We start from the raw sequence: 12,867 nt of genomic DNA, 5'->3' as shown, positions 1-12,867 counted from the left end.
CAGTACATTATTTTGAGACAAGATGGATATACTTGTATTTCTTCCTAAGTCTGAAGCAAATATAAATGAGTTTATGCTCTATAGGGCCACTCAACTTAAATTGAAACAGGCATATATTTCCCTACCTCTGCCTTCTCCCAGCAGTGTTTGTGGAGCTTGCAAATCTGGTTACTTATTTGCAGTGACATTTTATCTTGATATTTACAAATCATTGAGCTACCTAATTGGTCTTAAAAAATAGTTTTGTTCAAAATATCCCACTTTTTTATCTTCTAAACTAAAACCAGTGGCTTCTTTTTGGTTATCTAATATGAAATATTCAATGTGCTATCAATGAAATAAGTTTGTTAGACTAAATAAGTTGCAACGCATTGATACTTAAATATTGACTATGTTATACATCCTTCTAATAGACCTGTTCAATTGTAAAGCAAATAATTAGGCTAGTCATACTGATGGAAAACAATTGCCATCAAAACATCCAGGATTCAAGGCTATAAATGTTTTAAAACAGTTGGGCAATTAAACCGATCGATCCTTAGCAGGTCATGTAGTGCCTTATGGTTTAAGAGGAAAAGAGTATATAATATATATATATATATATATATATATGTGTGTGTGTGTGTATATATGTGTGTGTGTATATATATATATATATATATGTGTGTGTGTGTATATATATGTGTGTGTGTGTGTATATATATATATATGTCTGTGTGTGTGTATATATATATATATATATATATATATATATATATATATATATATATATATATATATATATATATATATATATATATACATGTGTGTGTATGTATAGAACTCTTTTCTTTCCTACGACATGGAGAGTCCACAACGTCATTCCAATTACTAGTGGGATATGAAGGCAAAGAGCACCCCAGCAAAGCTGTTAAGTGTAACTTCCCTTACCCATAATCCGCAGTCATTCTCTTTGCCTTTGTAAATGGAGGATGTGCGAAGTTGGTGTCTGAAGATATTTAATCCTTTTGTGGGTACTTTTCCATGCGAGCAGAGATTTGTTGCTATGCTGTGTCCATGTCAATCTCTTTAGTAAGAGTAATGGTGGCTTTTAGCAGCTGGAAAGCGGCGAGGTAGTCCTTGCTTTATTTCTAACATTTATGCTACCCCTTTATGTAAAACCAGGTTTGGTTACTCTGTTCTTTCTTTGTCTACAGGTCCCTGACAGATGATGGTGCGTCTGTCACACCTGACAAGCTGCCTCTGCCTGGCAGCTGGATCCACAGGTAAGTGCTTTTACCTTATGGAGGGTCAGCATTAAGGATTAATCCTGTGGCCATTATTGGGACATTATAATTCTCCCTGGATTGGAGTATTTTTTCAGGCAGCTTGTAGAGTACTGTACTGCTAGGGGTCTATAACTTTAACTGGATTTCAGGTTTAAATTATTTATGGCTGGCAATGGCTCTGGAACAGAAGGGGTTAATATACCTTTTCCTTTTTGTTATTTCTACTATACATGTACATGATGTATACATTTCATTATACTGACGTATACAGTACATTATACTTTTAACATATAATTTTATTCAGTATCGCAGCTCTACAGTGCCATTTTTCCAGCCTTTTTACCATCTTAGCGTTACTGTGGCGCACTCGTAGTTTATTTTTTTACTTGCGGTCACGTGACCGTACTCACACTTCCGCTTTTCCGGCAATCCTGTTACCTGATGGTTTTTAAGTACCATTTACAATTTCAGGGTGCATTTAAATCGCATAGGGTTTATTTTGAATAAATCATCTTAGTACTGTAAATACATATCCAACATGGATACTGAAATGAATTTGGGTACCAATTTTGACAAAATGTATAGGCTTTATTTTGAATACATATTCTTACTAGTGTGAATACATATACAACATGGATACTGAACTGAATTTGGGTATAAATTTTGACAAATTGCATAGGGTTTATTTTGAATAAATCTTCTTACTAAATGTTTATATTCTTTGGAGGTGCAAGTTATTCCTCCTGTGCAACTATGTTCCACTTGTTTAAGCAAGACTTTGTCATCTAGAGACAAGGATTCCTCCTTTGAGCCATATGTCTCTAAGGATAATATTGTTCATGCCATGCCTCAGCTTTCCCCTCTAACGTCCCATGCTTTCACAGCTTCACATGCAGTACCCTGTGGTTCCTCTCAACATCCTGGGGGTGTTTATTTACCAAGATATATTGCTGTACAGATAACGTCTGCCGTTTCTTCAGCCTTATCAGCCTTCTCTGTTGCTGGTAATTGAAAGAGGAAATCTAACAATATTCCTCAGTGGCTTCTGAGGGCAGGGTACTACAGACCCAGAGAAGGTTAATTTTAGATTTAAGCTAGAACACCTCCGATTACTTTTGGAGGACTACGACTTGTCTGTCGCTGAGAATCCAAAAAAAATAATCTAGTAAACTTAAGAGTATATGATGTCACTCCTCATCTTCAGAAGTTTTTTCAGTTCCTGACCGTATGTCTGGAGATTATAGCTCAGGAATCGGACAAACCAGGGATTCCTTTTTCCCCGTCCCCTATTTTTTTAGAAAATGTTTCCTGTGGCTGACTCTGTACATGACTCTTGGCACACAGGGTCTAAGGAAGAGGGAGCTATCTCTACTCTAGCCAAAAGAACTACTATTCCTATTGAGGATAGTTGTTCTTTCAAGGATCCCATGGATAAGAAGCTTGAAGCTTACTTAAAGAAGATGTACATTCTTCAGGGTTTGAAGTGGCAGCCTGTTGCAAGTATTGCTACGGTTGCAGGAGCAGCATCTTATTGGTGCAAAGTCTTGTCTGATCTGATTTCAGAAGAGACTACTATAGAGGAGATCCAGGATAGGGTCAAGGCTCTTAAGTTGGCCAATTATTTTATCTGTGATGCCAACATGCAAGTGGTTAGACTGTGCTAAGATTTCTAGCCTTGCTGTTTTAGCTTGCAGATCTCTGTGGTTAAAATCTTGGTCTGCAGATCAAGGGACAAATGTTTTCCTCTTCGGCTTCCAAGCCGGAGCAATCCAGGTCGTCTTAGAAATCCAGTCAGCCTTGGAACAAGGGGTAAGCAAGCCAAGGAGCCCTCCTATGATTCTAAATCATATATGGATGTAGCCTGAGCGCCTCAACTAGAAGTGGACTAGGATGTGAATAGGTAGTACACGTGTATTTATTAATGACAATAAATGTTGACAGTTAAAACAAAACAATAATTAAAACAATAAATAATATGCAAATGTACCTATGTGAAATTTTAAAATAGTACATTAACATGGATCCATGTTTATCAACTGTGGTAAGATGTGACAGTAGACAATCTTGATAATATGCTAATAAAAGATGTATATAGCATTCAGCGCTGCGGAATCTGTTGGCGCTCTACAAATACCTGATAATTATATATATATATATATATATATATATATATATATATATATATATATATATATATATATATATATATATATATATATATATACTGTGTGTGTGTGTATATATATATATATATATATATATATATATATATATATGTATATATATATATATATATATATATATATATATATATATATATATATATATATATATATATATATATATATATATATATGGAAAAAGTACCACTAAAACAGTACTACACCACCTTGGTACACAAATGGGGCACTAAGCGCCCAGCGGGGTCTTGGCCGTGGTGTAGTGAGAAGTCACAAATTGTTTCTATCAGTTGAGTGTAATTTGTAATCCCAGGTTCAGTGAAAATATGATGTAGAATTTCCAAGCGTCCAATATAGTTATGTTATAGTTATGTTATAGATGATCCCTCATTAGTGATGGTGTAGGAGAAAAAAAGGGGATGTGACTGAAAGCTCAAAAAATAGTGCAACATAGTGAGGGGGAAAAAAAGGATAATCCTTCAACAAAGGATAAAAATACAAAAATGTGAAAAAAATTTGATTTTTTTTAGCAGAAATTGCCAAAAGATGCCATTGATGAAAAAGATGAAAAAATGTGCTGAAGTTTGGATAAATACATTCGTAGGTGCAATATAAGTCTAGGTGATGAAAGTTTAGTGAATGAAAAATTATTCTCAAGGTTCAGTTGGGTGCTGCAGGGTTAGTGCTGCGACCACATGTAGAAATCCAGAGATTTTAGTGGATGTTCTGCTCCTAGATGGGTTTCTCTCTGAAAGATCTGCTCCTAGCTGGATTTATCTGTGAAAGATAATCAATATAGTGTAGTATGCTCAAATTAGATAAAGATGTAGAAATAAGGCTTACCAGATGCTTGGTCAACGTGTTTCAGCCTCTCACAGGCCTTTTTCAAGACTCCAATAGTTCCTGTCAGAAAAAAAAATGGGGAGATTTGCATCTGCAGAGATTTCAGAGTGGGCCTTAACCCTCAATTACTTGTGGATCAGTATCCTTTACCACAGATTGAATAATTGTTTAGTTCTCTGGCAGGTGATGAAAAATTTTAAAAAATTGACTTGCATCAAGCGTACTTACAGTTAGAGGTACATCCCGACCCCAGACACCTGTTAATTAACTATCAACACTCACAAATACCTTTTTTTTGTATACACAGATTGTGTTTGGAATTGCCCCAGCACCTGCGGTGTGGCAACGGATAATGGATAAGATCCTGGCAGGTATTCTACATACCCACTGTATGTTAGATGACATGCTTATCACTTGTGAAAATGATGCTGCTCATAAAGCCACTGTTAAAGCTATTTTACAGCGCCTACAGGAATTCGGACTTAAAGTAAACATGGAAAAGTGTGAGTTCTTCCGCAAGAGTTTAGAATATTGTGCACATGTAGTGGACAAGACTGGTCTCGACACAACTTCTGAAAAAGTGAAAGCACTGGTTCATGCTCCCACCCCTGTTAATGTATCCCAGCTACTTTCTTATTTGGGGTTGCTCAGTTACTATCACAGATTTTTACCAAATTTGGCTCATTTACTATGTTCACTACACCACCTTTTAGATAGTAAAAACCAGTGGGCCTGGACTGACTAATGCACACGGGCATTTGAACGCTCTAAGCAATGTCTTCTGCAATCAAGACTCATTATCCACTATGCCCTTAAGAAGCCTTTGGTACTAGCCTGTGATGCTTCACCATATGGTTTGGGCGCAGTTCTGTCACAAATTATGCCCGATGGTTCTGAACGTCCTGTGTCTTTTGCGTACAGATCTCTAACTCCATCTGAGAGACATTATGCTTGGGCTGTGAAAAAATTCACCATGCCACCAATAGACTATCACCTGCAATGTTAATGTTTGGAAGACACCTGAGAACTCCACTGGAAAAAGTTAGACCAGAACATTCCAAACAAGAGTTGAACAGTTCTAGTGTTTCAGAATTTGTAGTTAGAAACTACCGTGGCCATAAAAAATGGATTCCAGCTGTCATAATACAAGGCATGGCCAACGGAATGTTTAAAGTTCAGCTACATGCTGGTGGTACAGTTTGCCTCCATGTAGAACAAATGAGACATAGATCTCAACCAGCTACACAAATATCCAAGGATTCAGATGGTGAGGATATCTGGCATGGAGTGTGGTGTCCACCTGAGTCTTCTGAGGATGAAAATACAGTGAACACAACTGAAAAAGATCAAACTCAGAATGATTCTGTCCAACAAAAAAATGTTGCAGGTTATCAACAACCGTTGGGTACTCCTACGGGCCTCTAGACAGAGAATGCCACCTTCCAGATGGCAATGTAAGGATTCAGTGAGAGATTATTCAGCAAGGAATGACCTTATCCGAAGGCGGACTTATCGCAGAAAACATAAATGTGACTAAAATCTAGGCTGTGATGTAGGTCTTGTGCACATAGACTATAGAGATAAACTGTTCTAAGTTCAAGTGTATGGTTTAGCGATAAATGTATGTATGTCTATTACTTGTATGTTACAATATTATCCACTGTCTGTTCTTTATTTTTTTTTATTTATATATTTTTTTATTTTATTTTTTAGAAAAAAGGGGATGTTAAGATAACTGCAGCTTTTACTGTATCTTTGCACTAACATTGTCTCATTATTATATGTTAAAAATGCTGCACGTTTAAGCTCAGCTCAGCTCACCACGCCCTCTGGGAGTTTCTGGGTCTCTGTGACATTATCAGAAGCCATGTTTAGTTTTACTTATGAACTTGTTCGTAAAAAAGCCATGTGGTTGTAGCTGAATAAAAGTTTGATTGAAGTACCTGCTGCAGATACTCAGTGATATGTGCAAGACACCTCAGATACAAGGTAAAAGCACACAATCCTGACTACACAGAGAACATAAGTTTGTATTTTTATTTAAGTGTTATGAAATACAGTATCAGTATTGGAAATGTTGCTTAGAAATTTGAATGTGGGGGTTTTATTTATTATTTAAAAAACGACCCTTACTACCTCTACATTCTCTGAGGTTCTTTTTTCAGTTTTGCACGTGAAATCGTGCATGTGATGATGCTATTTACGTCGTCATGACGCGTCATTTCACGCCTTTTTTCACGCGAAAATGCTCACGCCTTTTTTTCTAGTTTAAAAAAACGCTCCCACTTCACTCTGTGCTCTCATTTTTTTCCAGAGAGCTATAACGCTTGTTTTTATCCACCATTTGTATTAACTATAATGTTTTTTAATAAGCATTGTTTCCCATTCCTGAAATCTGTTGTATTTAAGGAGAATGTGATATTTTGCAACTGTTACTTTACATTTTTGTTTATTACATTTTTTTGCCATGTCTCAAACTGAACCTGCCTCTGATGTTATAGAAACTGAGCTGCATGAACATATTTCTCTTGTTAAGTGTATCCAGTCCACGGATCATCCATTACTTGTGGGATATATTCCCTTCCCAACAGGAAGTTGCAAGAGGATCACCCACAGCAGAGCTGCTATATAGCTCCTCCCCTCACATGTCATATCCAGTAATTCTCTTGCAACCCTCAACATAGATGGAGGTCGTGAGAGGAGTGTGGTGTTTTATACTTAATTAATTCTTCAATCAAAAGTTTGTTATTTTTAAATGGCACCGGAGTGTGCTGTTTTTTTCTCAGGCAGTATTTGGAAGAAGAATCTGCCTGCGTTTTCTATGATCTTAGCAGAAGTAACTAAGATCCACTGGCGGTTCTCACACATTCTGAGGAGTGGGGTAACTTCAGAAAGGGAATGGCGTGCGGGGTCTCATGCAATTAAGGTATGTGCAGTAAAATATTTTTCTAAGGAATGGAATTGACTAAGAAAATACTGCTGATACCGAAGTAATGTAAGTAAAGCCTTAAATGCAGTGAAAAGCGACTGGTATCAGGCTTATTAATGAATGTGCAGTAAAATAATTTTCTAAGGAATGGAATTTGACTAAGAAAATGCTGCTAATACTGAAGTAATGTAGTAAAGCCTTAAATGCAGTAGAAGCGACTGGTATCAGGCTTATCAATAAAGATACATACTCTTTAAAAAGGGATGTTTAAAACGTTTGCTGGCATGTTTAATCGTTTTTTGAGGTACTTTGGTGATAAAACTTATTGGGGCATAATTTTTTCCACATGGCTGACTTATTTTCTGCATAGAAACAGTTAACTGAGGCTTCCCACTGTTGTAATAATGAGTGGGAGGGGCCTATTGTAGCGCTTTTTTGCGCAGTAAAAATTCAGACTGGACGATTGTAACAGATGCCAGCCTTCTAGGTTGGGGCGCAGTTTGGAACTCCCTGAAGGCTCAGGGATCGTGGACTCAGGAGGAGAAATTCCTCCCAATAAATATTCTGGAGTTAAGAGCAATATTCAATGCTCTTCTAGCTTGGCCTCAGTTAGCAACACTGAGGTTCATCAGATTTCAGTCGGACAACATCACGACTGTGGCTTACATCAACCATCAAGGGGGAATCAGGAGTTCCCTAGCGATGTTTGAAGTCTCAAAGATAATTCGCTGGGCAGAGTCTCACTCTTGCCACCTGTCAGCGATCCACATCCCAGGCGTGGAGAACTGGAGGCGGACTTTCTAAGTCGCCAGACTTTTCATCCGGGGGAGTGGGAACTTCATCCCGAGGTGTTCGCTCAACTGATTCATCGTTGGGGCAAACCAGAACTGGATCTCATGGCGTCTCGCCAGAACGCCAAGCTTCCTCGTTACGGATCCAGGTCCAGGGACCCGGGAGCGGTGCTGATAGATGCTCTAGCAGCCCCTTGGGTTTTCAACATGGCTTATGTGTTTCCTCCGTTTCCACTGCTGCCTCGACTGATTGCCAAAATAAACAGGAGAGAGCATCGGTGATTCTGATAGCGCCTGCGTGGCCACGCAGGACCTGGTATGCAGACCTAGTGGACATGTCGTCTTGTCCACCATGGTCTCTACCTCTGAGGCAGGACCTTCTAATACAAGGTCCTTTCAACCATCCAAATCTAATTTCTCTGAGGTTGACTGCATGGAGATTGAACGCTTGATCCTATCAAAGCATGGCTTCTCAGAGTCAGTTATTGATACCTTAATACAGGCACGGAAGCCTGTTACCAGAAAAATCTACCATAAGATATGGCGTAAATACTTATATTGGTGCGAATCCAAGAGTTACTCATGGAGTAAGGTTAGAATTCCTAAGATATTGTCCTTTCTACAAGAGGGTTTGGAAAAGGGCTTATCTGCTAGTTCGTTGAAGGGACAGATTTCTGCTCGGTCTATTCTTTTGCACAAGCGTCTGGCAGAAGTTCCAGACGTCCAGGCTTTTTGTCAGGCTTTGGCTAGGATTAAGCCTGTGTTTAAAACTGTTGCTCCTCCGTGGAGCTTAAACTTGGTTCTTAAAGTTCTTCAAGGTGTTCCGTTTCAACCCCTTCATTCCATTGATATTAAGCTTTTATCTTGGAAAGTTCTGTTTTTGATGGCTATTTCCTCGGCTCGAAGAGTCTGAGTTATCTGCCTTACATTGTGATTCTCCTTATCTGATTTTCCATTCAGACAAGGTAGTTCTGCGTACTAAACCTGGGTTTTTACCTAAGGTAGTTTCTAACAGGAATATCAATCAAGAGATTGTTGTCCCATCATTGTGCCCTAATCCTTCTTCAAAGAAGGAACGTCTTTTGCATAATCTGGACGTAGTTCGTGCCCTGAAAGAATTACAGCTCATTCTACTAGAGCTGTGGCTTCCACCTGGGCCTTTAAGAATGAGGCCTCTGTTGAACAGATTTGCAAGGCTGCGACTTGGTCTTCGCTTCACACCTTTTCAAAATTTTACAAATTTGACACTTTTGCTTCTTCGGAGGCTGTTTTTGGGAGAAAGGTTCTACAGGCAGTGGTTCCTTCCGCTTAAGTTCCTGCCTTGTTCCTCCCATCATCCGTGTACTTTAGCTTTGGTATTGGTATCCCACAAGTAATGGATGATCCGTGGACTGGATACACTTAACAAGAGAAAACATAATTTATGCTTACCTGATAAATTTATTTCTCTTGTAGTGTATCCAGTCCACGGCTCGCCCTGTCTTTTTAAGGCAGATCTAAATTTTAATTAAAACTCCAGTCACCACTGCACCCTATGGTTTCTCCTTACTTGTTTTGTTTCGGTCGAATGACTGGATATGACATGTGAGGGGAGGAGCTATATAGCAGCTCTGCTGTGGGTGATCCTCTTGCAACTTCCTGTTGGGAAGGGAATATATCCCACAAGTAATGGATGATCCGTGGACTGGATACACTACAAGAGAAATAAATTTATCAGGTAAGCATAAATTATGTTTTCTACCAAAGCTAAGTGTTTTTGTTGTAAAAAAAAGCTGATTTAAATTATTCAGCTAAATTATGTGGCTTGTTTTGATACATTATTACATGCTGATTATATTTATATGAATACAAATGTGTCCACTGTTCTTACATCTGTCTAATGCAAAAGGCATTCCTGCAGAAATGAAAGACTTTATTGCTGCAGCCATAGAGAAGGCTATGACTGCTATTCCTCCTTCAAATAAACGTAAACAGACTTTACAAACTTTTCCTAAGTCAAGTGAATTTTGTTACTGACCGACAGTATACTGATGTATCTTCTACTGATGGGGGTTCCTCTAATTCAGAGGATCCTATATCAGAGACAGAAGTTGATAAATCTTTTTTATTTAAAATTAAACATATTCGGCACTTTTGAAGGAAGTTTTATTTTCTTTGAGTATTGAGGAGTCTAAATCTCCTGATGATAAATCTTGCAATCATTTAAATTCTGTATTTAAGACTACTGTTATTACACCTGAAGTTTTTCCTATTCCAGATGCTATCTCTAATGTGATTGCTAAAGAATGGTCTACACCTGATACCTCTTAACACTTCTAGATTTAAAAAATTGTATCCTATGCTGTTGCTAATTTGGAACTTTGGGAAACAGTCCCTAAAGTTGATGGGGCTATTTCCACTCTTGCTAAACTACCATTTCTATGGAAGACAGCACTTATTTTAACCCTTTGGCTGCTAAGCCATTTCACCTCCGTGTGCTAAGCTGGTTTTGAGCTTTTTCTTGCATCTCACGTTTAAACACTTTTAGAAGAACATTTTGTGTGAATAAACTATACAAACTATATATTGGGGGTTTTTTCAGCAGACCTAGCAGATTCCAAATATACCATTATTATATGTGTATATGGCTGAACAGGTTTTAAAAATAAAGCATAAAATATGAAAAAAGTGTATTTTTTTTTTACTCTACACTCAAAAATTAGTTTGTAATTTTATTTTTCTAAACTCTATCATCAAAACCTGTGTTGCTAAATAGTTGCAGTAGGTAACCTTTCTAAAATAAGCAGTAATTGAGAACATTTCACTGTGTTTTTCTACTGTTTTATTGCTGATGTTTCAATTTGATAGACTATCACAAAAAGTATCTTTAAATTTAATGTATTGTTGCCAGCAAACAAAGGGACACTGAACCCAATTTTTTTTTAATCAAATAGACTATGCAATTTTAAGCAACTTTCTAATGTACTCCTATTGTTTTCTTCAATCTTTTGGTATCTTTGCTGATTGGTGGATACATTCACCCACCAATAAACAAGTGTTGTCCAGGGTCTGAACCAAAAATTGTCTGGCTCCTTAGCTTAGATGCCTTCTTTTTTAAATAAAGATAGCAAGAGAACGAAGAAAAATTGATAATAGGAGTAAATTAGAAAGTTGCTTAAAATTGCATGCTCTATCTGAATCCCGAAAGAAAAAATTTGGGTTCAGTGTCCATTTAACCCCTTAGTGACCAGAGCACTTTTCCATTTTCTGTCCGTTTGGGACCAAGGCTATTTTTACATTTTTGCGGTGTTTGTGTTTAGCTGTAATTTTCCTCTTGCTCATTTACTGTACCCACACATATTATATACCGTTTTTCTCGCCATTAAATGGACTTTCCAAAGATACCATTATTTTCATCATATCTTATAATTTATTATAAAAAAAATTATAAAATATGAGAAAAAAGTGGAAAAAACACACTTTTTCTAACTTTGACCCCCAAAATCTGTTACACATCTACAACCACCAAAAAAACACCCATGCTAAATATTTTCTAAATTTTGTCCTGAGTTTAGAAATACCCAATATTTACATGTTCTTTGCTTTTTTTTCCAAGTTATAGGGCCATAAATACAAGTAGCACTTTGCTATTTCCAAACCATTTTATTCAAGATTAGCGCTAGTTACATTGGGACACTGATATCTTTCAGGAATCCCTGAATATCCCTTGACATGTATATATTTTTTTTTAGAAGACATCCCAAAGTATTGATCTAGGCCAATTTTGGTATATTTCATGCCACCATTTCACCGCCAAATGCGATCAAATACAAAAAATCGTTCACTTTTTCACAAACTTTCGGTTTCTCACTGAAATTATTTACAAACAGCTTGTGCAATTATGGCATAAATGGTTGTAAAATTTTCTCTGGGATCCCCTTTGTTCAAAAATAGCAGACATATATGGCTTTGGCATTGCTTTTTGGTAATTAGAAGGCCGCTAAATGCTGCTGCGCACCACACGTGTATTATGCCCAGCAGTGCAGGGGTTAATTAGGGAGCTTGTAGGGAGCTTGTAGGGTTAATTTTAGCTTTAGTCTAGTGTAGCAGACAACCCAAAGTATTGATCTAGGCCCATTTTGGTATATTACATGCCACCATTTCACCGCCAAATGCGATCAAATAAAAAAAAAAGTTCCCTTTTTCACAAACTTTTTGTTTCTCACTGAAATTATTTACAAACAGCTTGTGCAATTATGGCATAAATGGTTGTAAATTTTTCTCTGTGATCCCCTTTGTTCAGAAATAGCAGACACATATGGCTTTGGCGTTGCTTTTTGGTACTTAGGCCGCTAAATGCGCATCACACGTATTATGGCTAGCAGTGAAGGGGTTAATTAGGTAGCTTGTAGGGAGCTTGCAGGGTTAATTTTAGCTTTAGTGTAGAGCTTAGCCTCCCACCTGAAACATCAGACCCCCTGATCCCTCCCAAACAGCTCTCTTCCCTCCCCCACCCCACAATTGTCCCCGCCATCTTAAGTACTGGCAGAAACTCTGCCAGTACTAAAATAAAAGCTATATTTGGGCTTTTTTTTTTAAAAGAAAAGGCATATTTACATATGCTGCTCTGTAGGACCCCCCTTTAGCCCCCAACCTGACTGATCCCCCACCAAACAGCTCTCTAACTCTCCCCCTCTGTCTTAATGGCCGCCATCTTGGGTACTGGCAGCTGTCTGCCAGTACCCAGTTTAGAATAAAATTGCTTATATTTTTTAATGTTTCCCCTTTTCTGTAGTGTAGCTCCCTGCCCCACCAAAGACCAACCCCCCACCCCCTCCTAGATACATTTGATTTACATTTTTTTTTATTCAGATACC

At 37.7% G+C, this 12,867-nt stretch overlaps 1 protein-coding gene across 1 annotated transcript in view; it reads left to right on the top strand.

Annotated features, from left to right (window-relative positions):
- LOC128649249 (spindle assembly abnormal protein 6 homolog) overlaps nucleotides 1-12,867 on the top strand; it is a 445,197-nt gene that overhangs the window by 256,423 nt on the left and 175,907 nt on the right. The window lies entirely within an intron of this gene.

This window comes from Bombina bombina, chromosome 2, assembly GCF_027579735.1.
Source record: "Bombina bombina isolate aBomBom1 chromosome 2, aBomBom1.pri, whole genome shotgun sequence".
NCBI classification, from domain to species: domain Eukaryota; kingdom Metazoa; phylum Chordata; class Amphibia; order Anura; family Bombinatoridae; genus Bombina; species Bombina bombina.
The sequence above is the reverse complement of the archived record's forward strand: the minus strand, read 5'-3'. Positions and strand labels throughout refer to the sequence as shown.